Below are 23,781 nucleotides of genomic sequence, written 5' to 3' on the forward strand. Positions count from 1 at the left end.
GAGAGAGAGAGAGAGAGAGAGAGAGAGAGAGAGAGAGAGAGAGAGAGAGAGTGAAGCACACAAAAAGTCAAATACACACACACACACCATCACATACACACACACACACTGCCGTTGCAGTAATGTATGATGCATGATGTTTTGTTTTATGTCTTTACACACTACTACGTACATGTATGCTTTGGCAATACAAATTGTATTTTTTGTCATGCCAATAAAGCTCAATTGAATTGAATTGAATTGAGAGAGAGAGAATGAAGAAGAGAAACACAGACAGAAGACAGCACGACAGAGAGGTAGGGCAGAAGACAGCTCAGAGAAAAAAAAACAGAAAAATACAAAAAAAAAATGTCAAAAAAAAGGAAAGACACATAGAAGGACAGAGAGAGAGAGAGAGAGAGAGAGAGAAAGAGAGAGAGAGAGAAAACTGCTGTAGCATCACTGGACAACTTTTACACAAGTGCCTGACCACAATGCCTGTTGCTTTTTACGCAGACAATAACAACCTTTGCACATGCACAGTCTCTCACACAGACACACACACCGTGACTCCACATCTCAATGACAAACCCATGAGGTGGTGGCCAGGTGTAGCAGAGGGGTGGGGGGGAAACACCAAGGACAGCGGAGAGGAGCGGGTAAAGCCTCAGGTCCTTCCACCAGCTCAGAGTGTGTGTGTGTGTGTGTGAGCCAGCGCCAGCACGGTCGCTCAGATGACGGCTAATTCGGTTAATTACGGTGCGGGGACAGTCAGACGCTTGCCAGGGGATTAGCACAGGAAGCTAGCAGTGACGGCCGCCAGCTGCCATTCCACCCGCTCCCCAGGAGAAAGTCCGACAGCAGGAATAAAGACGCACATAAAGCGGGCTGACTAACTAATAGGCTACACATACTTAGCATAACACGCACTAGGGCTGGACGATATATCTAAAATCTATCGTTATCGCGATATCAACGCTTGCGATGGACATACCGCAAAGATTACCTAATTTTCGATACTAGGGTTGGGCGATGTCGCCTAAATTGGCATTTGACGATGTGTACAGTAAAACATTGTGATGGACGATGATATCGTCGGGGGCGGGGGGGGGGGGTTTCGTGTAGTAAACAGCCTATAGGTATGTCTGTACAGAAATACATTTATAATGTTCTACATAAAAATAAAAAAAATGCTATTATATAGGCTATACGGCCTGATGAAAGTGGACAGCTAAGAGAGACATACTGATAATCCAAGAAAATTGTTGTGAAAGACGGATAGACAATCAATCTGAACACTTGCGTGTGCACCAACCAGCGGAATATTACACATTGACAGACTTCGCTGGACCCAGCAAAAAAGCTACTGAAGACTACTATCGTAGTCACTCATTTAAAATATTAGTACTATGCAGCATCCCACGTTATCAGGCTACCGTCTATGCTGACTATAAGGGCGGCGGGAAGTGAAAGTAAAGGGCTGCAATCGCGCAGTCCAGGCTATAGGAGGGCGAAGTAAAAACACTTTTACAAATAACGAATCCCGATTACCACTCCGCTGCTGTCTGGGACTTTTGCTAAATGCATGAAATACAAGCCTTACAGTGAAAGACGGATAGGCTACCTTCTGATCCTATAATTAACGAAAGAAATGGTTTATTTTAACACAGAGAAGAAGGACGCATTTGGCGCTCGCTGTAGCCTCGCAAAAATATTTGAGCGCTAGAATGTCCTAGTCGTAGCCTAACAATAATAAATCTATATTTTCTGCTAAAACATTAGGCTACATATTACGTCCAATGTAGGCTATAGGCCTGCGAGACATGTAGGCTACTAAAGGACAATTAGGCTACACATTCCCGTCACAGTCAGGAATTATTTGAATAAGAGGGTAAGTCTTTTATTTTACAAGACGGTAGACTAATACGTGATAACTGTTTGGCTGACAGCCTTTAAAGTAGGCTCAATTTCATTTTCAGGGAAAGGTTTTTTTATGTTTTAGCCTGTTACAGCAAGAATTAGTGACTGGCATGTGGGGGCGTGGCATCACGATGGTTGCTTTCCATCGTGATGCCTGTCAACCATCACGATGGACGATGATATCGTCCATCGGCACAACCCTATTCGATACATTTTGATACATTTTCTGTGCCGTGCGCCATACAGTCTATGGTGTATTCACATTCTGAATGTCAACATATGTTACCAAACCGATGCCGTCATGCTGCCCTAGAAGCCCGTCCCCTACCAGTTTAGGTGTGTGGTGTTTTAGGTGTTGAGACGGGAGCTATAAGTCGTGATGGCTGAAGATAGTGAGTCGAGAGAGGTACAGTAGGCTACACTTGCAGGTGACTAAAAGGAAAATCACGTCTGTTATATGGGAATATTTTGGTTTTATGAAGGATGACGCGTTACAAACACAGCGCCAAATGCGTCCTTCTCCACCGTGTTAAAATAAACAATTTCTTTCGTTATCGTTACATCAGAAGATATCTGTCTCACTGTAAGGCTTGTATTTCATGATTTGCATTTAGCAAAACCACCAGACAGCAGCAGAGAGGTAATCAGGATTCGTTTGTAAAAGTTGTTTAGCCTTCTTAGCCTGGACTGTGCGATTGCAGGGCAATTACTTTCACTTTCCGTTGCCCTCGTAGTCGACATGCCGGTAGCCCAGGCTCGGACTGGTAATCTGTACAAGCGGGCCCGGTGGGCCGGTGACCTCCGGGATTTTTTTTTTATTTAAAAAAAATACGTTATTTAGCCTCTTCATGACAGGTTCAGTGTGTGTTACGATCGCGCCCCCCTGCCCCACCCCTCAAGTTGATTTGTCCAAGCAGCCGCTAGGTTTGTGGGGAATAGCCTAGGAGTGCATGGTAGCCTAGTAGGTGCCCTCCGCTGGCTGGTGTTCACATCATCACAGTTTAACCGTAAACAGCAACCAGAGGTCTAGTTTTATTCCATAAATATATTGTTTTTATAGACGTTAGTTGCATGCGCTACCAAGAGCTTCCATTTACTGCACCATGTAGGCTGCGGTTCTGTCAACATAAAAATAAACTACGGGTAGTCTACAATTTTCGCACAACTTGGTGGAAAAGTATAGCACAGGTTAAAGAAAATCCATTCATTTTTGGAGCTGATCCTACTCAAAAGGAACTTCAAAGTATTGCCCATACTGTAGTAGGCCTAGCCTTTTAGCTCACAACGACAGTGAAAGTGAAACTTGGAAAGTGGAAGTCTCTCCACCGAGTGTTACATTCAGGGTTGGGTAGTAACGGATTTCATGTAATCTGGATTACATAATCAGATTACAAAAATCAAGTAACTATAATCAGCCCAGATTACAATAAAAAAAAATTGTGTTATCAGATTACAGTTACATTGTTGGGGATTACCTGATTACATTTTATCATGCAAACAATGCAACTTTTTTATGATAGCCTAGCTATCTTTTAATTTGACAAGCTTCGGGTTTGCCGGTTAGATCCCAGACCAGTAGAAAAAATGTGGGCGGGGGGAGTGGTTGAGCACTGCTCTCCCATGCCCACATCCACGGCTTGAGTAAGGCACCTAACCCCTCACTGATCCCCGAGCGCCGCTGTAGCAGACAGCTTACCGCTCCGGGTTGGTGTGTGCTTCACCTCACTGTGTGCTCTGTTTTCCCACACGGATTGGGAGACCAAATTTCCCTCACGGGATCAAAAGAGTATCTATACTTACTAACTTATTTACTATTGGGGCAGGTCTCTCGGCACACTGCCTGATCTTTTCCTCCTAATCTTAATGTAGCCTCTTGTTTTAGTGTAATCCGTTTACTTTGAGAAAGTCACCAGGTCCCCCTGGTTGAAAAACATCCCAAAGGATATAATTTTCTCACCCCCACAATTGAAATGGACATGGTGTCATTCAATCTCAGGCCATATCCCTGGATCAAAAAAATCCAGCGAAAGCTAAATTCATTGTCCAGGTGTGCCCTCATAAAGGTTAAGATGAGTTGTTTGGAGAATAGTGATCCATGATCACATCCATGATGACTAAGTGATCAATTTTGGGATGGGGTGAAAATGTCAACCACCAAAACTAGAGATGTCCGATAATATCGGCCAACCGATATTATCGGCCCGATATTAGCATAAAAATGTAATATCTGTTAATATCGTTATCGGATTTTTTTTGCCTTAAAACCGATAAAATAATGCTTGCGTTACACCCAAATAGTGCCTATGCGCTCCTGAAGCGTTTACCGGCGCACAGATGATGACCTCATCAATCTGCGTCTTGAAGCATACAAACAAGCGTGGATGCTATGCGTGGATGGCTGCAGCAGAGAATGTCTAATAAGGGGAGAACCTTCACTCTCGGAACTCTTCCGGTGTGGTACTGCATCTAGGGGCGCTCACGGGCGAGTCCAGAATGAATGGAGGTCAAAGACAATACACTTGGTTGAGTATTATATTTTTTAAAGTCACTTAATTGTTCTAAAAAGCCTTTCAAACGTGCCAATTACGTCATTCATTAGCATGATCATAGCATAGCATAAACATCAATGCTAGCGTGTTATGGGCAACAACGACCCAACCTGTAAGAAAACGAAAGGACATGACTCCCGGATTATTTCACTTTTGATTGAAAATCCATATCCATTTTTCATTATCTTGTGTATAAGTGGTAATGGGATGGGTTGACATGCCCCCTTAAGACCAACATACATAAAAAAGGTGGACCTCCTAGGCCCTACGATTCTCGAGATATTCACAGAAAACTGTCTCAGGCCACCTACAGGCCAGTTGGTGTATAGTAACATAAATTAATTTATTGTGTGGCCCCCCATGAACGGAATTCCACAAAATAATGATCCTACACTTCCAATTTTGTGCAGTTTTGACTATGTTAGGTCACAGATACCTTCAATTACAACACCTAATTTTTACTTTTTTGTGTTTAACTAGGTGGCGCTATACATGAAATGAGTGGTTAATGGGTTGACATGGCCCCTTGAGATCAACATACAAAAAAATGGTCCTCCTAAACCCTACGGTTTTCGAGATATTCACAGAAAACTGTGTCTGCCCTACCCTCCTTTCGGGGGTCCAGTCAAGCGGGGGGGCTACAGATCAAAACGAAAAACGATGGTTCCATGCTATCCATGTGGGGTTACATGCCCACCAAGTTTCGTGTACCCCGGTCTTTCAGTGTCCCGGGACTCATTGACGGAAATTTGGGCATGCGAAAAAGAAAAAAAAAAAAAAAAAAGAATTCTGACTAAACCTATATGACCGCCGCTTCGCTGCGCAGCGGTCATAATAATAAAGAGAAAAATAGAAACAGAATTCTTTCATCAATTCAGTGGTAGTGTCTTTTACTTAAGGGACATATTTATTGAAGTAATCTAAAAGTAATCCTAAAGTAATCAGATTATGTTACATGTTTTTGGTAATCCAACTGATTACGTTACTGATTACAAAAATTGCCATGTAATTTGTAGTCAGTAATGGATTACATTTCAAAGTAATCTGACCCAACCCTGATTACATTAGATGCACAATCAATCGCGATTCGCGAGTCGATGCAGGTAAAAAGGCAGGTAAAAAGTAGGCCATCAACTGGTAGGTTAGTAACGAAAGTAGCCTAATATTGCAAAATGTGATGACGGCACACAAACTTGGGCAAAAGCGTTTAGTAGGCTATATACTTGTGGTGATAGCCTACAGTTAATGTGAATCGCGGACTATAACCAAAGTAAAGGAGATTTGCACCAAATTAAGGCTGTGGTTGTGTTTCTACAACATGTTGGCACAAAACGTAATTTCTGTCAACTATGACGACGTCCATGTTCAGTAGCCTATATTTTTCTGTCTTGCCTATCCCTGAATCATGTCCCTCTCAAATCACTTTAAAATAGTGTGATTAGCAACCAGAATTTTAAAAAAATCCCGGAGAGACACCCCCGGACCCCCGTGTTATTGTGATTAGATCTCAAATCTAAATGTTTAATGTTTGGGTTCAGTTTATGAAGTGTTGCTAAAGCATAATACGGGGTGTTTATTATTTATGGGGGGAATCGGGGGGGGGGGGGGTCGGTCCAGTGGTGGGCCGGTCCAGGAGAAAATTGCCAGGGCCGAATTTTGTTCCCAGTCCGACCCTGCGGTAGCCTAATAACGTGGGATGCGCAGCGCATGAGGTTACAGACTGAGATGACCGCTGCGATATAGCTTAAGTAGCTTTTTTGCTAGGCCCATCGAAGGCTGGCAATGTGGAATATTCCGCTGGTTGGTGCACAAGTGTTCAGATTGGCTGTCTATCCGTCTTTTACGAGGATTTTCTTGGAGCAGATCTTCCACAAAACTTCGATAGCCTAGTCAGTAGGTCTCTTAGCTGTCCACTTTAATCAGGCCATATAGCCTAGGCTACATAATATTTTAATAGTTAATAGTTTATGTAGAAAAGTATACATTTATTTATGTAATTATACATGTACCCCCCCCCCCCCCCCCAACCCTACAGTCTATGCAAGCAGAATGGAGAAAAACATTAAATATACTGCTCAAAAAAATTAGAACAAGAAAGTCACTAGGGATTATATGTGTGCTGCCTTTTTTGTGAAACTCAACACATACACATGAGAGCGAAACACAGGGGGGGGGGTGGACTTTGAATGGTATTTAGATAACACAAAAAAAACCTTTCCTGGACTGATTCCACAGTGTTGATGCCTCTGACCGTGTAGAGAGAGAGAGAGAGAGATAAAGCAGAGAGAGATCCTGACCAAATACAGACTCAGTGACCACAGTCTAGCCATAGAAAAGGGCAGACTGAGAAAATCCTGGTTGCCAAGAGAGCAAAGAATATGTGGTCACTGTGTAACAGGTGAGGTTGAGCCTGAGGTGTACTTTCTTCTTCACTGTGAGAAATATACAACTATACGTAAGTCATACTTACAAGCCTAATCCCAGGGTTCAGAAATCTAGAACAAGAAATAATGGCAGTCTTACTCGGACAGCAGGGACAGACAGCAAATCTTGCTGCCATATACATCACCGAATGCCATAAGGCAAGGGACAGTGGTTAAATAATTAAATAATTAAATAATCATTACTTTTATATGGCACCTATCCATATAATTACACAGACAAACACCATACATACACGCAGCCGCACGCACGCACGCATACACACACACACACCAGTTTGTCTGTTAATCTTGGATGCGTATCTATTTGCCATGTACTGTATTCCAAGCATTCTCTATGTAAATGTATGTCTGAATGTATGTTCTGCTTTGGCAATGCAAAAATATGTGTCATGTTAATAAAGCTCACTTGAATTGAATTGAGAGAGAGAGATAAGGGAGAGAGAGAGGGAGAGAGAGAGAGAGAGAGAGAGAGAGAGAGAGAGAAAGAGAGAAAGAGAGAAAGAAAGAAAGAAAGAAAGAAAGAAAGAAAGAGAGAGAAAAGAAAAGGTGAGGAAAGAGTGGAAAGAAAAAAAAGCGGATGTAATGATATGATTTATTTTGGGTGACCCGTTCTGCCGCGGGTCTCTGCCGATAATTGAATTCTCAGGAAGAGTCGATAGTATCTCGGACTCTGAAGGTGTAATTGTTGAAGCGAGCGCGCATTTAAAAAAAAGAAAAAAGAATGAAAATGGCGCCTGTTCAGCCATAATGTTTGCTTACTGCTAATAACAAGATTAGGGCAAATAAAGGCAATTAGAGGGTTTTACTGCCATGTTTAATGGGGGCTGGACTACACCATCAGAGGAGAGGAGAGGATTTTTCCCACTGCCACCGTTAAGAGGAGTTTTAAGTCACCACACATCAAGAGAGTTGAACCATGAGTATCTTCTTTTCTTTTTTCCTTTTTTAAATAATAAGAAAAAAACAACAAATGAGTCACTAACTTTCTGTGCGTTCCTTTCTGAACTGAAGATCGGATAGCGGTTTGCTCCAGGCTGAGGCAGCACGCCACTGCGTCTATGAAAGCAATAGTCGCCTTATCAGTGGTTCTATCGCTTGGCTTTATGGCCCCAAAAAGAGTCTAACAGGGAGGAGGAGAGGAGAGGAGACTTCTTGAGCTTTTCTGAAGGGGACTGAAGACTGCAGACTCTAAGCAGAACGAGTCATTTATGATGTGCACTGCAGAGGAGAGGGGAGGACCCATAGGTGCACCTGTTGGCCCCCTTAGTGCTATAAGAGCTGCGCTTCAATTACCGACAAAACTCCCCCTCTACTCCCTCGAACAACACAGTCACTCTCAAACGCACGTGTATTAACCAACTAAAAAGACCAGCAGAAAGTCCTCTAAAGAAATAGTCATGTAGAAATCTTCATAAACATTGTGGTTTCAATGCATTTCAAGTGGGACATCATTTACACGATTTAAATAAAAACACTTGTCAGTGCTGTCTGGGGTAATGATGATTAGTTTGAATTTGATCAGCAGACACTCAAAACGGCACACTCCCCACCCTGCTCTGGCTCTCACACAGGAGAGTTTATTCAGAGAGAGCGAGAGAAAGAAAGAAAGGAGTGTGTGTGTGTGTGTGTCTGTGTGTGTGTGACAGCGCTGAACCAGCATTTAGATGCGAGGCTGTGGCTGGCATTGCTCTGGAGCCCAGCGGTTAGATAACGCCCCTTGGTCAGAAGGCGCCGAGTGCACACAAGAGCTCATGACCTTAACACACTCTGGAGCAGCAGCAAGGTCAGCACAAGGTCAGCACAAGAGCAACACCACCCACAACACCCACAAAGCACTTCAGACTGCAAGCCACAACCTCAGATTTGAGTTCTGCTTTACGCTGAAGCACACACTCTCTCTCTCTTCTCTCCCACACACATGTACAATGAGGCAATCACTACAAAAAACACACTGTAATTATCAGGGCTTACATTTCTTGTGTCTGGAGTTATCAGAAACATTTGAATCAATTTTATACATTTCAGATCTTCCGTGGCCTGTGCCAAGGCCTGAATAGAGATGGTGTCGTGCCTGACAACTTAATGCCCAAAATTACTTACCTGTCTTTGACAACCCCCAACCCCCCCCCCCCCCCAAGGCCGAGGTTTAAAAACACCCCCCTCCACACACACAAACCAGCCAACATTGGTATATTGACACGGCTGTGACATCTATTATTCATGAGGAGTGAGAGAGGTAGAGCGCAGTGAAAAAGTCACCACTCTAACCCAGTTAGACTCCTGCCAGAGCTGGAGAAAGAGAGAGGGAGAGAGAGAGAAGGGAAAAGAGAGAGAAAAGAGAAAAAGGGAGTGAGAGAAAGAAAGACAGCAATTCTCCATGTTACATGTTACAACCTTGAATTGAATTGCATTGAATTGAATTAAATTGAATTGAGAGAGAGAGAGAGAGAGAGAGAGAGAGAGAAAGGGAGAGAAAGGGAGAGAAAGAGAGAAGGCTATCAGGCTGAGTGCGAGGAGCTCCACGCAGTGCCGGCCCATCAGAGAGCAGCGCGGTGCAGGGCCAGTGGCTGTGCCTGGGCCTGGGGTAGGCGCTGTGCTCACAGGGGGCATCAATTATTTACACAAAGCAGGGTGGTGGTGGTGGAGTCCAGCACTCCAACAGCTACGGGATGAGACAGGAGGAGGGGACAGAGGGAGAGAGGAGATTGGAGGAGAGGAGAGGAGGGGTGGGGTCAGAGATAGGGAAGCCGCTTGTGAAACAACATGGCCCTGATCTGCGCTAGGTGAGGTCGACTCCATCCAGTCCCAGGCCAGCTGTCTGCTATCTGGACAGGGAGAGGAGGAGGAGGAGGAGGAGGAGGAGAGGGGAGAAAAGGAGGAGGAGGAGGAGGAGAGGGGAGAAAAGGAGGAGGAGGACAAAAGTGGAGGATAGAAAAGGAGGAGCAGAGAAAAGGAGACGACAGGATGGCAGTGAGGAGAGGAATAAAAGGACGTGCCACCAAAGGCGTGCGCCACCTCACACACCACAGTCTGGCACTCCACACGCGCACACACACACACACACGCACACACACACACACACACACACACACACACACACACACCGGGCTTGACTAACACATCCACAGGCCAGGACTCCAGCAGACAGCAGCATGGCACTGTTAGAGACTGTTGATTTCACTGACACACACACACACACACACCTCAAACTCTACTCTCTCCCCATCACACACGCACAGGTTGTGACTTCAGCAGCCATCAGCAGCTGGAGAGACAGAGGCTGGGCACAAGCACAGAGACCTACACAGACACAGACACAGACTCTTGATTTCAGCTTACTGAGCCTCTTTGTGTGTTACAATAGCATGAACATGCTCAACACCACTTCCCTTGCTAATGTCTGAGTGGCAAATAATAAAGCAGTGAAATTGTGGAGAACTACAAAATATTCAGACATTAAAAAAGCATTTTATCAGCCTGTTGCATTTAATGCGTTCTCTATGCATTAAACTAAAGAGTGATTTTTGATACACTTCAAAGCAAATCTAATCTCCCCCTTTACCTCACGGTGAATCAATTCCACATCACTAAAAAGAGATCAGGTCAGGGGTCAACTAGGTCATAATTTCATCACACTGTGCCGATTGATTGACAGCTCGGACTCAGAACTAAAAAGACAAAACCTGCAATAATAATAATAATAATAATAATAATAATAATAATAATAATAATAATCCATGTTCACTAGTCTCATTTGACTTATTAAACACCAGGAACTTTAATCTGTAAATGAGTTTTGAAAATCCCAACAACTGGATTCAGGCACAATTTAACGACAGCGTTTCTCAAAGATAAAGCTGCTGTTTAAACACTCGAAAAGCACTTTGCGTCGCCCCATTGGATGTACGTGAACTGGGCTTCAACAAGTATGCGATGTAATCTCTGGACTTCTCCGCAACACTGCATCCCTTCAGTGCTCTCCATCAATGGCTTTTCCAGACCGGCTTATTTGTGTTCAGCCTCAGCAACGTGTGAGGCCAATTTTAGGTGAACACCTTGGACAACTCTCAACCCGTGTAAGTGTTTAGGAGGGCTTTCTCCTGCGCGCTTCTTATACAGCAACGGAAGTGGACAGTCCTCAAGGGCAGCGATTTCTGCTTTCACTCTGAATGGACATCCTCCCTGACATCCTGCTTTTAGACAGCTGTACAGCTAAGACACAAACACACAAACATGTGACCACACACACATACACGACTGCAGGCCTTACACTTTCTGTCTCTCGAGGAAAGGAGACATCCCACTGCCAAACACAGAGGGAGACAGAGAGAGAGAGAGAGACAGAGACAGAGACAGAGACAGAGAGAGAGAGAGAGAGAGAGCGAGAGAGAGAGAGGGAGTGAGGGGGAGAGGGAAGAGAGAGAGAGGTGCTAGTCTACTAACTGAGGCCTGTCCACCACACAAGGCTCTGTAAATAAGGGACTCGTCATAGTGTTGTCCTCTGGTGGGAAATGAAGGCTGAAACTTTCAGCCATGATGCTTCGGTGACTCACAGGAGTTAATATGTGACACTGGTGAGGAAAGGCTGATGACAACATGCTGCCGCACGCACATACACACAGCAATCTGAGTGAATAACATTTTGGGTGACAGTTTTGTTTTCTTTCATTTCAGAAAGATTTCATTGTCAGGAGGGAGTTTCAAAAATGAAACCACACACACACACACACACACACACACACACACGCACACACACACACACACACACACACACACACACACACACACACACACACACACACACACACACACACACACACACACACACACACACACACACACACACACACACACACACACACACACACACACACACACACACACACACACACACACACACACACACACACACTCAGTCCAGCCTCCATGCAAATAAAGCTCAGCTGTTAGGTCATTCCAGGCGGTGCGAGAGCAGATCACTAGTTTACAACAGATCACAACAGTTCGTTAGTGGCTTCATCTGTGTGGCAGCCCCTGACTCACTCCCTTTCCTAAATGACGGGGTAGAGCTCCGCTTGCCAACTCCACCAAGCCCATGGCGTGAGCCGGTCATTTGTCAAGGCCGGTTCTCAATACAGGACACAATCAAACGTCTAGAACACCTAAACATGACAAATATACACAACGTCCATATACACACAATACTTCACTGTCCTTGTAAAAGCAACCTCAAAGCAGCCTGATAACCAACCAACAGGAGGATGGGGAATCCAACTTCCCATCCACAGCAGTCAAACTCTAAGTGAAACGGGCTGGGGGGTTGGGACAGTTTCAGCGACATCCTGAAAAATGCAGCAAAATACCATCATGCTAGCTCCTAGCACAGGCCATCACTTTTGTAACTAGCACAGGCCATCATGCTAGCTCATCACCCTTGCTCCTAGCACAGGCCATCATGCTAGCTCATCACCCTTGCTCCTAGCACAGGCCATCATGCTAGCTCATCACCCTTGCTCCTAGCACAGGGCATCATCATGCTAGCTCCTAGCACAGGCCATCACTCTTGCTTCTAGACTCTGGCATACTAGCAGCATAGCAGTCTTAGCACGTTGCAGCAACCTTTGCTTGAGCCATAACTTTTAATCTTCTGAGCTATGAGCCATGTGTGTGTGTGTCGGGGATTACGACTAAAGACACACCCAGTGTTTATGAGACAGCCAACTCTGTGTCCTGTGCAACAACTGCCATTAGAGGGGGCTTTTTTCTAGGAGGGTGGCTGGCCTTTGACGGAACACTCTGGAAGGTAGCCTTGTGGAGAGAGGGAGGGAGAGAGAGGGAGGGGGAGAGAGAGAGAGAGAGAGAGAGAGAGAGAGAGAGAGAGAGAGAGAGAGAGAGAGAGAGAGAGAGAGAGAGAGAGAGAGAGAGAGAGAGAGAGAGAGAGAGAGAGAGAATGGTACAGCTAGCCCTCGCTCCTTCACACACACATATTAACGGACACACACAGACGTACACACACACGTGCACACAGTTGCGGTCAGGGCTCCGTGTGGGCCAGTCAAGTTCTTTCGCACCAAACTTACCCAACTATGTCTTCATGGACATTGCTGTGTGCGTCATATGACAGTACCACTCTCAAATTTCACGCTGCTTTTCCGACCGACGCATTCTTTCACAGATATTTGTGAATGCAGACTGCATGACTAGGTGCTTGATGTTATAAGCTTACACGTTGCAATGAGTCTAAATGAAACATATAAATTAGGTGCCCTAATACTGTTGTCCATATAGTGCATGTACACTCTCCCTTTCCTCTCTCTTTGTCTCTTGTACAAAAAGTCTCACACCGACACACTTGCACATGTATGCACCGCACCCTCTGCCCTACCTCTTTCTTTCTTTTACAAACACTGCACTTGGGTCACACACACACACACACACACTCACACTCACACACCACCCCTGCCAGGATCTTCACTCATGTTCGAGCATATTAAATTTCCTCTTTGGGTGGGAAGAGTGGCATCACGGGCCAAGACACACATCAGGCGCAGCACCGCGCTGCCATCATCGACCGTTATTAACCAACCCCACAAAGCCATTACCACAGCGTCCAGCGCCGTCCGCCACTGCCAAAGCCCACCACTTCTGCTGCAGCCCCACTCCTCCTGGCCACGCCACTGCGCCAGATGTGCCTTCATTAGCCGGGTGTGCCAAATCAGGGTGTGTGTGTGTGTGTGTGTGTGTGTGTGTGTGTGTCCACATCTGATATCCTGTTTCTGTATTTTCAATGCATCAATGCACATCTAAGTTTTATGATTAGGCAGAACTGTTTTACTTTAAAAGGCCATGTCTACAAAGCTTATTGAATTCAGTTCATTCAGTTGTGCATTATGAGCAAGAGGAGTGAGATTTTCGTGTGCGATAAGAATGAGGTATTTTACAGCATCGCTGCTTATTAAAATTATGATGTTCAAGACTACCAATTGGAGCCGAGTCCTTGTTAAAAAGAACAGCTTTGGGAAGGTGACTGCTCAATCAGTCTAAGAGGGGGCACCAGGAGGTGTCCTCTGATAGAGCTGTGCAATAACAGTGCAATACATGAGGCATCTTGGAGAGGTACAGTGTGTTGCGGCATGTCACAGAACGAGTGGGCAGAGGAGCAGAAGTCTTGTGCTAGGAAAAGCTCTGTGTGTGTGTGAGTGTGATTCTGTGTGTGTGTGTGTGTGTGTGTGTGGCTGTGTGAGCATGAGTGTGTGTGTGTGTGTGTGTGTGTGTGTGTGTGCGCACGTCTCTGTGGCTGTGTGTGTGCGTCTCTGTGGCTGTGTGTGTGTGTGCGTGTGCATGTGCGTGTGCGTGTGTGTGTGTGTGTGTGTGTGTGTGTGTGTGTGTGTGTGTGTGTGTGTTCTCTGCTATTGGAAGAGAGACCCCAGAGCCACTAAGCTGGTAGCGCATAAGAGGACAGGAAACAAAAATTAGAGCAATCCAATCACAGGAGGCATGGGAGAGAGAGAGGGAGAGAGAGAGGGGGAGAGAGAGAGGGGGAGAAAGAGAGAGGGGGAGATGAGTGAGATATACAGGAAGAGTAAGGAAGAGAGGAGGAGGAGAGAAAAGAGGGAGTAGAAAAGACAAGACCAGAGGGAGTAGTAAGAATACCAGTGAATTTATATGACATACCATGTCATCAAGCACTTTTGAATTTCAAATTGGGAGAGAGAGATGCTAGATGAAATGGCGAGAAAAACAAAAAACATGAGTAAAAGGCAAAAAGGCGTTGTGCTGGCGACAGAGTAAGTAAGTGAGGAGTAAGAAAGAGGAAGGGAAAGTTTTCCACTCCAACCCCCCCCCCCCCCCCCCTCCATTTCCAAGCTCTCTCTCTTTCGCTTTCACCTGCTCAAGTTGGCCACCAACAAGTATCAGAAAGCTAAGGTGGGCCCAGGGTGCTGATACGACAGCCCTGTTGAAATCTTTGGTCGGGTCAAAGGTAGTCCCAGAGTGCAGACATACTTTAGCAAACTGACCGCATAACTTCATTTAAAGAGTGGAGGCCAAGGGGGGTCAATTGATATCATCTGGTGATATCATAGACTGTATATGTGTATATATATATATTTATATATATATATATATATATATATATATATATATATATATATATATATATATATATATATATATATATATATATATATAGATATGCTAATTGCTTTTTTATTGTTTTTTTTTATAAAATTATAATTAAAAAAATACATATATTTAAAAAAATTTTTTTTTTATAAATATCCCAGTAAATACTTCAGTATTTCTGTCGGGTGGAGAAGACCCTTATCTGGTGGGAGGAGGAGGGGGGGGCGTTCCCTTCATCTTCATCACTCTTGACGCTCGTCTCCCCCTCTCACCACTCTTGCCATCTTCTCCTCTCCTCTTTCCACTACAATTACAGAGGGATAATGGCTATAAAGAGGCTGCCTCAGATGGCAACAGGAGGGGGAAAAAACAGAAGAAATGTGGAGCCTCCATTTACGGAAAGCTGATCACATTCATGAATCTTTTACGCCGACGGCCCCTCGGACAGGACATAGGGAGGGACCGCATAGTAAACGCATTAAGGGAGGAAGTGGCAGCGGCGGGGGGTGGGGGGGGGGCAACTTCAGACAGATTTGCCCCACCCCGGAAGAGAAGGCAGAATATGGGAGGGGGGTGGTACAAAAAAATATGGATTTTCTTCATTTCATTCATTTTTATCAATGCCTTTCCGTGGCTCTATGCACGAGTGATTTATCTTGCGGAGCTCAAGCAGCAGCGGATAAATAAATAGGGCAGCTTCACCAGGAGAGGTAATGGGGCTGGGAGTGGATGGGCCTTATCAATACGTCCTGCGTTACATTAGACACAGATATGGAGATGGGGGGTTAATCAATGGCTCTCTTCCTCCTTCACCCCCCCTGGGGTGAGAAGGAGACATGAGACTCTTAAGAGAGAAGAGCCTATTCATATATATTCATATGTGACTTTCTAATAGACTTGCACTACCTTATGACCTCTGAGTCCTTATGGGATTAGAACACACTAGTGTTTTAAGACTGTTTTAAAATTGACCAATTAGTCTTACTACTGAAATTTAGTCAAGATAATCTATTATATGAACATGCACATCTTAGCCTTACTGCATGACGACTTGTATTTCATTCATACTATATCAATTAGCACATCTATATCCATACTACATGAATATGTACTTTTGTAACCATACAATCGTGCTACCAGGGGTAAGCATATAGAAATATCGGAGGAGACTTCAGTCTTGGATTACATTCCAGATCTCTTCAAACCCTGATTTCTACTGCCTCTCTTTTACCTTTTAATGGATGTAAGGTATATGTTACATGAGTGTGAACCAACAGGCCAGATGTATGTCAGGAGGAAAAGGGTCATTGACATGCATTTTTTCCTTAGACTCGGGTCAAATTACAGGTTGAAGCAGCCGTAAAACCCAACAGCATGGCAACACACACACTTTAGGCAAGTTATACTGTGCTTCTCCTTACTGAAGCAGGGGTTTTGCTGGTGTACAAAAGGTTGGTGAAGGCCAAGCAGAGACACACACACACACACACACACACACACACACACACACACACACACACACAGGTTTCAGGTCAGTTCTGAGCTTCTAATGATTGAGTGGAGTGTTAGCACGGTGGGGGTTAAGGGGCAGTGTGTAACAGGTGAGTAACAGGTGAGTAGGCAAGGTAATGTTCACGTCTACTCGCTTCTCCTTTCTCTGTGTCGGTGGCAGCCGACTCATCATTAAGGCTTTTAAGGTCTGCGCACTAGAGGACTGAGGAGTTCAGTTCTAAAAGACCAGAGAGTTCTGTACACCAAAGCTCTTCTAGTGTGTGTGTGTGTGTCATCTACTCCTCTTGTCACAGACACCCCAGTAACCATAAGATGAGTTACAGAGTGCCAACCTCTCTCTCTCCCACACACTCACACAGACACGCACAAAGAGTCACACTGAGCGACTGCACACCATGCACTCTTCACTAATGGCACAGTGAGGGACCAGCGAGAAACATGGGTCAGTGTGTGATGGACTGTACTGTCCTGTCTGAGATGGGAGAGACAGAGAGTGAGAGAAATGAGAGAGCGAGAGAGAGAGAGAGAGAGAGAGAGAGAGAGATAATGAGACAAGTGGAGACAAAAAAATGTGACAAACAGGGTAAGAATATTTACAAAAAAACATTAAGAAATGGGAGAAAAGGGTAATATGTAGAGAGGCAGCGAGAAGAGAGAGGCACAGGAAGATAGAGGAGGGCAGAGGTGAGAGGGGAAGAGAGAGAGAGAGATAAACAAACACACACACACACCCTCACAAAAGCCCAGTCCATAAGACTCTGTGTGTGTGTGTGTGTGTGTGTCCGTGTGTCCCCTGCATTAAGAACACAGAGCCTCATAAGGAGGAGCTGTTTGAGGAGGCCCTGCGCTCACTTGCAGCAGCTTATCCTCCCCCTCATCTGCTCCTAATGACAGCTGACAAACCACCAATGCAAATCCCAACCCCACCCCCTGCCTCCCCCACAGCCCGGCCTCTATTGGCTCAGAGACTCCTCCTCGGTTCCACCCCCCCAGCAGGCGATCCACCAATCGGCCGGCAGCGGCAGCAGCCCCGGCGCGCACCCACGCCTGAGAGAGGGAAGCATTCCTCTGGGCTTCTAACAGAGTGCCGCCGCCGCAGAGGTCCACGCTGGGGAGAAGAGAGGCGTCCTTCTGACTGACACACACACACACACACACACACACACACACACACACACACACACACACACACACACACAAAAGTCCTGAACCCACAGCCTTTGTTCTCACCCATAGCCTCGGCCTTTTGTCAGGCTGAAAACATATTAACTTTGTTGCCATTCAAAGCATGTTAAAAGGTCACCACTGAATGGTTACTTTAGCTAGTCAGTGTTCCGTAACAGTGTCAAAATAAACACACTCTGATAACGCTGGTTTAAAAGGAAAACTTAAAACGTGAATAAAAGTCTCAGAAAAGGGGGAAAAATGGTTCCTCTTATCACAGCATAGTCAAATGCCAACAGGAAATGATGCAACAGCCACCCACATGCAGCACATTAGTGACACTTTAGACTCTCAGGGGTCAGCCTGAACTGCGCTGTTTTTCCATTTCCACCACCACTACAATTTGGAATCATTTGCAAAAATCAACCAATTAACCCACGAGTGGGTTTTAACACCATAATATTAGAGCTTTTGTTTTTTTCATGGGCAGTCTGCCAGCTGAAGCTTCTAACCAACAGAACTCACTGTAAGGCTTTGCTTGAACTGGATCTGAGAAATGCTGGATCAGTAATGTTTTCCTACAATGTTCTCTTCAGATTATACACTAAAAAGAACCATTCATCCTAGTTCTGAATCTAGAATGGTTGGTAGAACTTCTCCCATTCTTCCCCGACCTACAATAACCCGTCAAGGGTGTCACACTACTCTACCCATGCATGGACATTGAGGAACAGTGTAACTCTGACCAATCTCAGTGCACCCTGCCCCTTAAATGCCTAGTCAGCGATAATGAAGAAGCTGGACTGCAATTCAATGGCCAAACAAACAAAGCAAGACAACAACAACAATAACAACAACAACTCCTCCTGTCAGTATTTCTTCACACTTAAAAATGTGCACACACTGTTTGGAACGGGAGTTCTAATATCCGTCCTGAGAGGGAGGATGTGTGTGTGTGTGTGTGTGTGTGTGTGTGTGTGTGTGTGTGTGTGTGCGCACGTGTATGTGTGTGTGTGTGTGTGTGTGTGTGTGTGTGTGCGTGCATGTGCGCGCATGTGTATGTGTATGTGTGTATGTGTGTGTGTGTGTGTGCATGTGTGTGTATGTGCGTGCGTGTGTGCGACCATGTTACCTGTCGATTATCATTTCCCCGCCACATTTACAGGTTATTCATGCTGCCCGTGTGCAGCTCGCGCCTTTAATGGAAATCAATGGAAATGGAGACGCTCAGCACACACAGTGCAGGCAGTGTGAAAACAGCCTAATAGAGTGAGAGTGGAGGAAAACACATGCTTTCTGAGAACATAACAAAAAAAAAAAAAAAACGCTGACCGTGACCGATGTAGAGGACAATACTGTGGGCCATGTTACATCACCAAGAGGACCATGTCAGGGGGCCACATCACATCAACACTGCATTGGTTCCATGGAAAAAAAAACTATTTACATGACATCTTAATGGTTGTGTGGGTCTCCCAGAGTGTTTAGCTGCATGTAGGCGTCCACTCACCTCGGCATCAGTCCAAATACAACCTCAGGGCATCTCTGCGCAAGGGGAACGACTGGAAACTCCTTGGCATCACCCACATCTCTGGAAGGACACAAACACAGAGGGAGGTAGGGGAGATTAGCAGAACACAGTACAGGTAAACCTCACAAACACACCTCCAGATTCAACTCTGTGAGGACACAAACACAGACACACAAACACAGGACTGAGATTAGCACACTAAAGTACTACCCTGGAAATCCAGAGTTCTCGAAAGAGCACAATGGAATTGTCTGGCAAAGAGCAATGATGCACGTTACTTTTACCCCAACATTCCGGGGAACCAGCTAAACTGATGAAGACAGCGCTGTAACGTTGGAGGACAATACACATTGGTCGTAGTGTTATCCATTTGCATCGAAGTCCGAAATCATTCAGAGTAAACATGGTCTAGTGTTATCCAATTGTGTGCAGTGAGATTTTTAAATGCATGCTTGTTGCCGCCCCTCGAGTTGGGCCATTACATTGTTCTTTGCCAGACCCTTAATCTTTCTAGATTATCAGGGTCTGGATTTTCCAGGCTACTAAAGCACAAGTATACCCAACAAACACACACCCAACAAACAAATTATATCAGTATCACCATCAAGCACATCATACAAACTAGTATACTGTATTATCAAACATAGTACACACCATCAATAATACTACACTATCAAGCAAGCTATACAAACTAACTCCAAATGCAAAGACCATAAATCAAGGCTCACAAATCGGTGGCCTAAAAAGGTCTCAGTTCTTTAGGAATGTCATGGACTTGCTGAACAACCAATCAGGTGATGGGTAAACAAAACCTATAGAACCATATCAGCAATGATCAACACATCAAAACATGTGACCAGGCAACTCCTACCATAGTCCCTCTCCGACACACACGCACACACGCACACACACAGACAAACATCTATACAAAATCAAGCATGTCGCAGCATTCCAGCTCCGGTCACATGGCCTGTTGACCGGAGCTGGAATGGTGGGTGCTCTATAGGGAACTTTCACCCAGTGAGAGGACTGAATGGGGAGCTGGTGGAGGTATGGCTGGACCAAAGCACAACTCGTCAGCTTCATCCAGCTTCACACTTGGGACAGGTCAGTGACGTTAAGCTCCTGAGCGGACATTCACTCAGACCTGCCATTAGGCCATCATAATGCCTCAGGCAAGGTCATAATAACCATTACTGACCTCGGGTGACAGCTTCTCTGTATGCCGTCAAATGAGTTAAGTCAGATTCCAGTAATCTAGGAAGTGGAATATTTTTTTGCTGAACAGCTGTGTGTGCACGATGTCACACCTCAGATTACCGCCAAGGGCTGAAAGGTAATTCATTCCAGTGAGACATTATAGAATTCCAAATAATAGAATAGAATGTAGGTGTGGGTTCTTCCTACCAATGGCACGGTTTCTCTTTCTAACCCCACCACCATTCTCTCTCTCTCTCTCTCTCTGAGGTGAAAGCAGGCTAAGATCAACAAACACCTCTGAGAACTCCATACATTCTCTGACGTCAGCCGACTGGTTGTTTGGCATCGGTTTCAGGCAGATAACCAACACACGCTCAGAGCTGAGGTCAATGCAGGCCAACGAGGGGGGTGGGGGGTGGGGGGGTGCAAAGAAAATAAAGAAGGGGACTGATCGAAAGCAAGAGAGAGATGGAGATGGGAGGTCAACTGAGGGGTGCAATTTAGGCTGACCTGTTCAGTTTTAGTCTCTCTCTCTCTCTCTGATTCTGACACACACACAGACACACACACACACACACTTGACAGGGCTGTGTTCCATCAGCGTTCCCTTGGTGTACCACAACAGCAGCAGGGTTGGGGGCCAAACAGAAAGAGGTTGAGCGCTCCCAGGCCTGCCAGGGGACAGCGGGGGAGATAACGTGTGGTCACTACTCCAGTCAGTGACAGCTAGTCACTTACCGCAAAAGCAAGAATGAGAAAATCCCATCTTTCACGCTTCAGCATTTAGCGAACTGCAGGCTTTCATTCATTATTAGCCACAGCAACTACAAATATTAGCGAGTGAACAATTCTCAACCCTTCAGACTTCAGAAATAGCCTATTGACAAACTAAATAACAACAGAAGTTCCAAACAATCAATGAAGCAATAATAAAAAGATGGATATGCTTTTCAGGTCACATCTCTGACCTCACAAGGCAATCTTTGGCCAGACCTGTGACCTCTTTCTAAGCAGCTTCTGATGTGTGGTCACTCTGATGTGGGAGTGCAAGAGAGAGTAACCAGTCGTCAGTCAAGGTGTCAGGCGCTACTTAACACTGATGCTGTGAAGAACGCTAAGTTTAAATGGTTGCTGGCGTCACGGAAGAAGAGAGGTGGGAGGGGGAGGGGGACGACTGACGACATCAACGAGGGCAGCGAGAGAGAGCTGGCAGACGGAACGGGAATGCACAGAGGAATGACCTCGATGGATTATTTCCTTAAGTGGTCGTCTCTACCCAGGACAGAAGTCTGATGATAAGAGAGGAACACACACACACACACACACACACACACACACACACACACACACTTTCTCTCTCTCTCTCCCTCATTCATACTCACTCACATCTATGTTCTCCCTCTCTCTCTCATTCACTCTCTCATACACAAAGTTCAAAACTCATTAGAAGAAAGCACTCTAGTGAATACACAGTCTATTATAAAACTACTGCCAACTCGTAAGAGGTAACAAGTGAGGACACCCTAGAGAAGGGTTGGCAGTTGGCTAGAGAGTGTGTCTCAAGGGTATCCCACACAGGCATAGGCGAGGTGAATTGTTGGGGACAGCACCGGTGGGGGGGGCCCCCACCCAGCCTTGAGAGTGAGTGAGTGAGTGAGTGAGTGAGTGTAAAAGACATGCAGCTTAACTTCCTTCCCTTTCGAAAATGCACCATGACATGTTCAAATCACGTGCCAATGACATCTCCACTCACCCTATTTTAAAACCAGCCCACGGGGACCCTCCCCCTGACCGCTCTCCTCCAAGGCGTCACGTTCATGAAGCCACCGCGCAATGGCACACAAGAGCAGCCAGCAGCCAGTGAGAGTTTCATCACCCTGGCCTGCCAAACATCTGCTGCTGGTGCGGTGTGGTGTGGTGTGTTGAGTGGGGGAGATTGGGGAGGCAGCGACACACAGCTGAGTCTCATCTTGTGGTGAAAGATCCACTACCAGCCCAGCCCAGCCCCCCCGCCCACCAAATGAAGTGTGGGGCAACAAGCAGTGTGACAGTTTTAAGTGTGATGATGCAATGCATATATGTGAGAGAGAAAGGGATAAAAACAGAGAGAAGGACTGAGGGAGAGTGGACTGGGGGAGGGAGAGAGAGAGAGAGAGAGAGAGAGAGAGAGAGAGAGAGAGAGAGAGAGAGAGAGAGAGAGAGAGAGAGAGAGAGAGAGAGAGAGAGAGAGAGAGAGAGATAGAGATAGAGATAGAGATAGAGATAGAGATAGAGATAGAGATAGATAGATAGAGAGGAAACTCTTCGCTGGGTCATTATGAAGCAGAGAATGGGAGCAAGTCTGCCATTAAAAAGTGTGTGTGTGTGCGCGCACGCATGTGTGTGTGTTGGGGGGTGGGGGTGTAGGAATGACAATCATCTAAAGGTTGGTAAAGAATTTAATAGTGTTCTACATGTCTGCAGGGTACTCTTGTTCCCCGGGGAACCATCTCCAGCTTATTAGATAGAAACATGAAGTACGCCTTTTTAATTACGTTCGGCAAGCAATTAGACAGGGGAAAAAAGGTTTTAAATCATCTTCGTGATCCCGGAATTAGGCCTGGAAAAAAACACGGAACCATTCGTGCAATCATTAAGGAAAGCTGAAGGCATCATTAGATATCGAATTCCCTTGCAGAGTGTCTATTCTCGAGCAGCTGCTGCAAATTACAAAGCCCCTTAAACAGAATCTAACTGTCGAAAACCAGTTAAAAGCAGCGATTCTATAGCTAGGCTATGCAAGGACTTCAGTGAAATGACATCATGCTGTGTGAAAAAAGTGCAGAGCTCACAACGTTTCCAGGCATGTATTCACTCAGGCAATCATGGAACAACCAAAGACAGAATCAAGTGTGTGGGTTAAGTGAGTTCAGACAGGGGAGTTTTGATGACCGATTGACCGTGCCACAGTTTCGATCTCACACTAAATAAGGGCACTGACCGAAAGCCTTTAAATAAAACTACAGGGCCCAGTAGGGCCGAATTCTAGAATTCTGGTTTCAAGAGACTATCAATATAGTGTGACGCATGGAGAAACTCCTGTCTCCATCTTTCACTACGTGATCGTTCAGACGATTCCATAGATTTCAGTCTCAGTCACGTGAGTCTGACGGAGAGAAACCAACTCAAAACTGAAGTCTCCTCGGCCTCCAAAACTACACTTGTGAAAACCGTTATTTCAAAATAGGGTTCAAGTATAGGGGCACATCAGAGGTCAAAAGCTTTTCATGGTAGCTTAGAAACCATAGCCAGTTGCTTTAATATTTTCAAAGAGTATTTGTATTTTCAAAACAGAGGTATTCTAGGCCCAATGACCAGC

At 45.4% G+C, this 23,781-nt stretch overlaps 1 protein-coding gene across 7 annotated transcripts in view; it reads right to left on the reverse strand.

Moving 5' to 3' along the window:
- Positions 1–23,781, reverse strand: part of ncoa2 (nuclear receptor coactivator 2) — a 109,011-nt gene that overhangs the window by 64,026 nt on the left and 21,204 nt on the right. For all 7 annotated transcript variants that reach the window (XM_076290920.1, XM_076290921.1, XM_076290919.1 and 4 more), the window contains exon 2: positions 19,203–19,283. The gene's annotated coding sequence lies outside the window, so the exon portion shown is untranslated. The remainder of the gene's footprint in view (positions 1–19,202; positions 19,284–23,781) is intronic.

Source organism: Alosa pseudoharengus, unplaced genomic scaffold (genome assembly GCF_046254945.1).
Source record: "Alosa pseudoharengus isolate Yale_2024_CS ecotype anadromous, Long Island Sound unplaced genomic scaffold, YU_APseudo_1.1 YU_APseudo_1.1_scf_18, whole genome shotgun sequence".
In the NCBI taxonomy this organism is placed as follows: Eukaryota; Metazoa; Chordata; class Actinopteri; order Clupeiformes; family Clupeidae; genus Alosa; species Alosa pseudoharengus.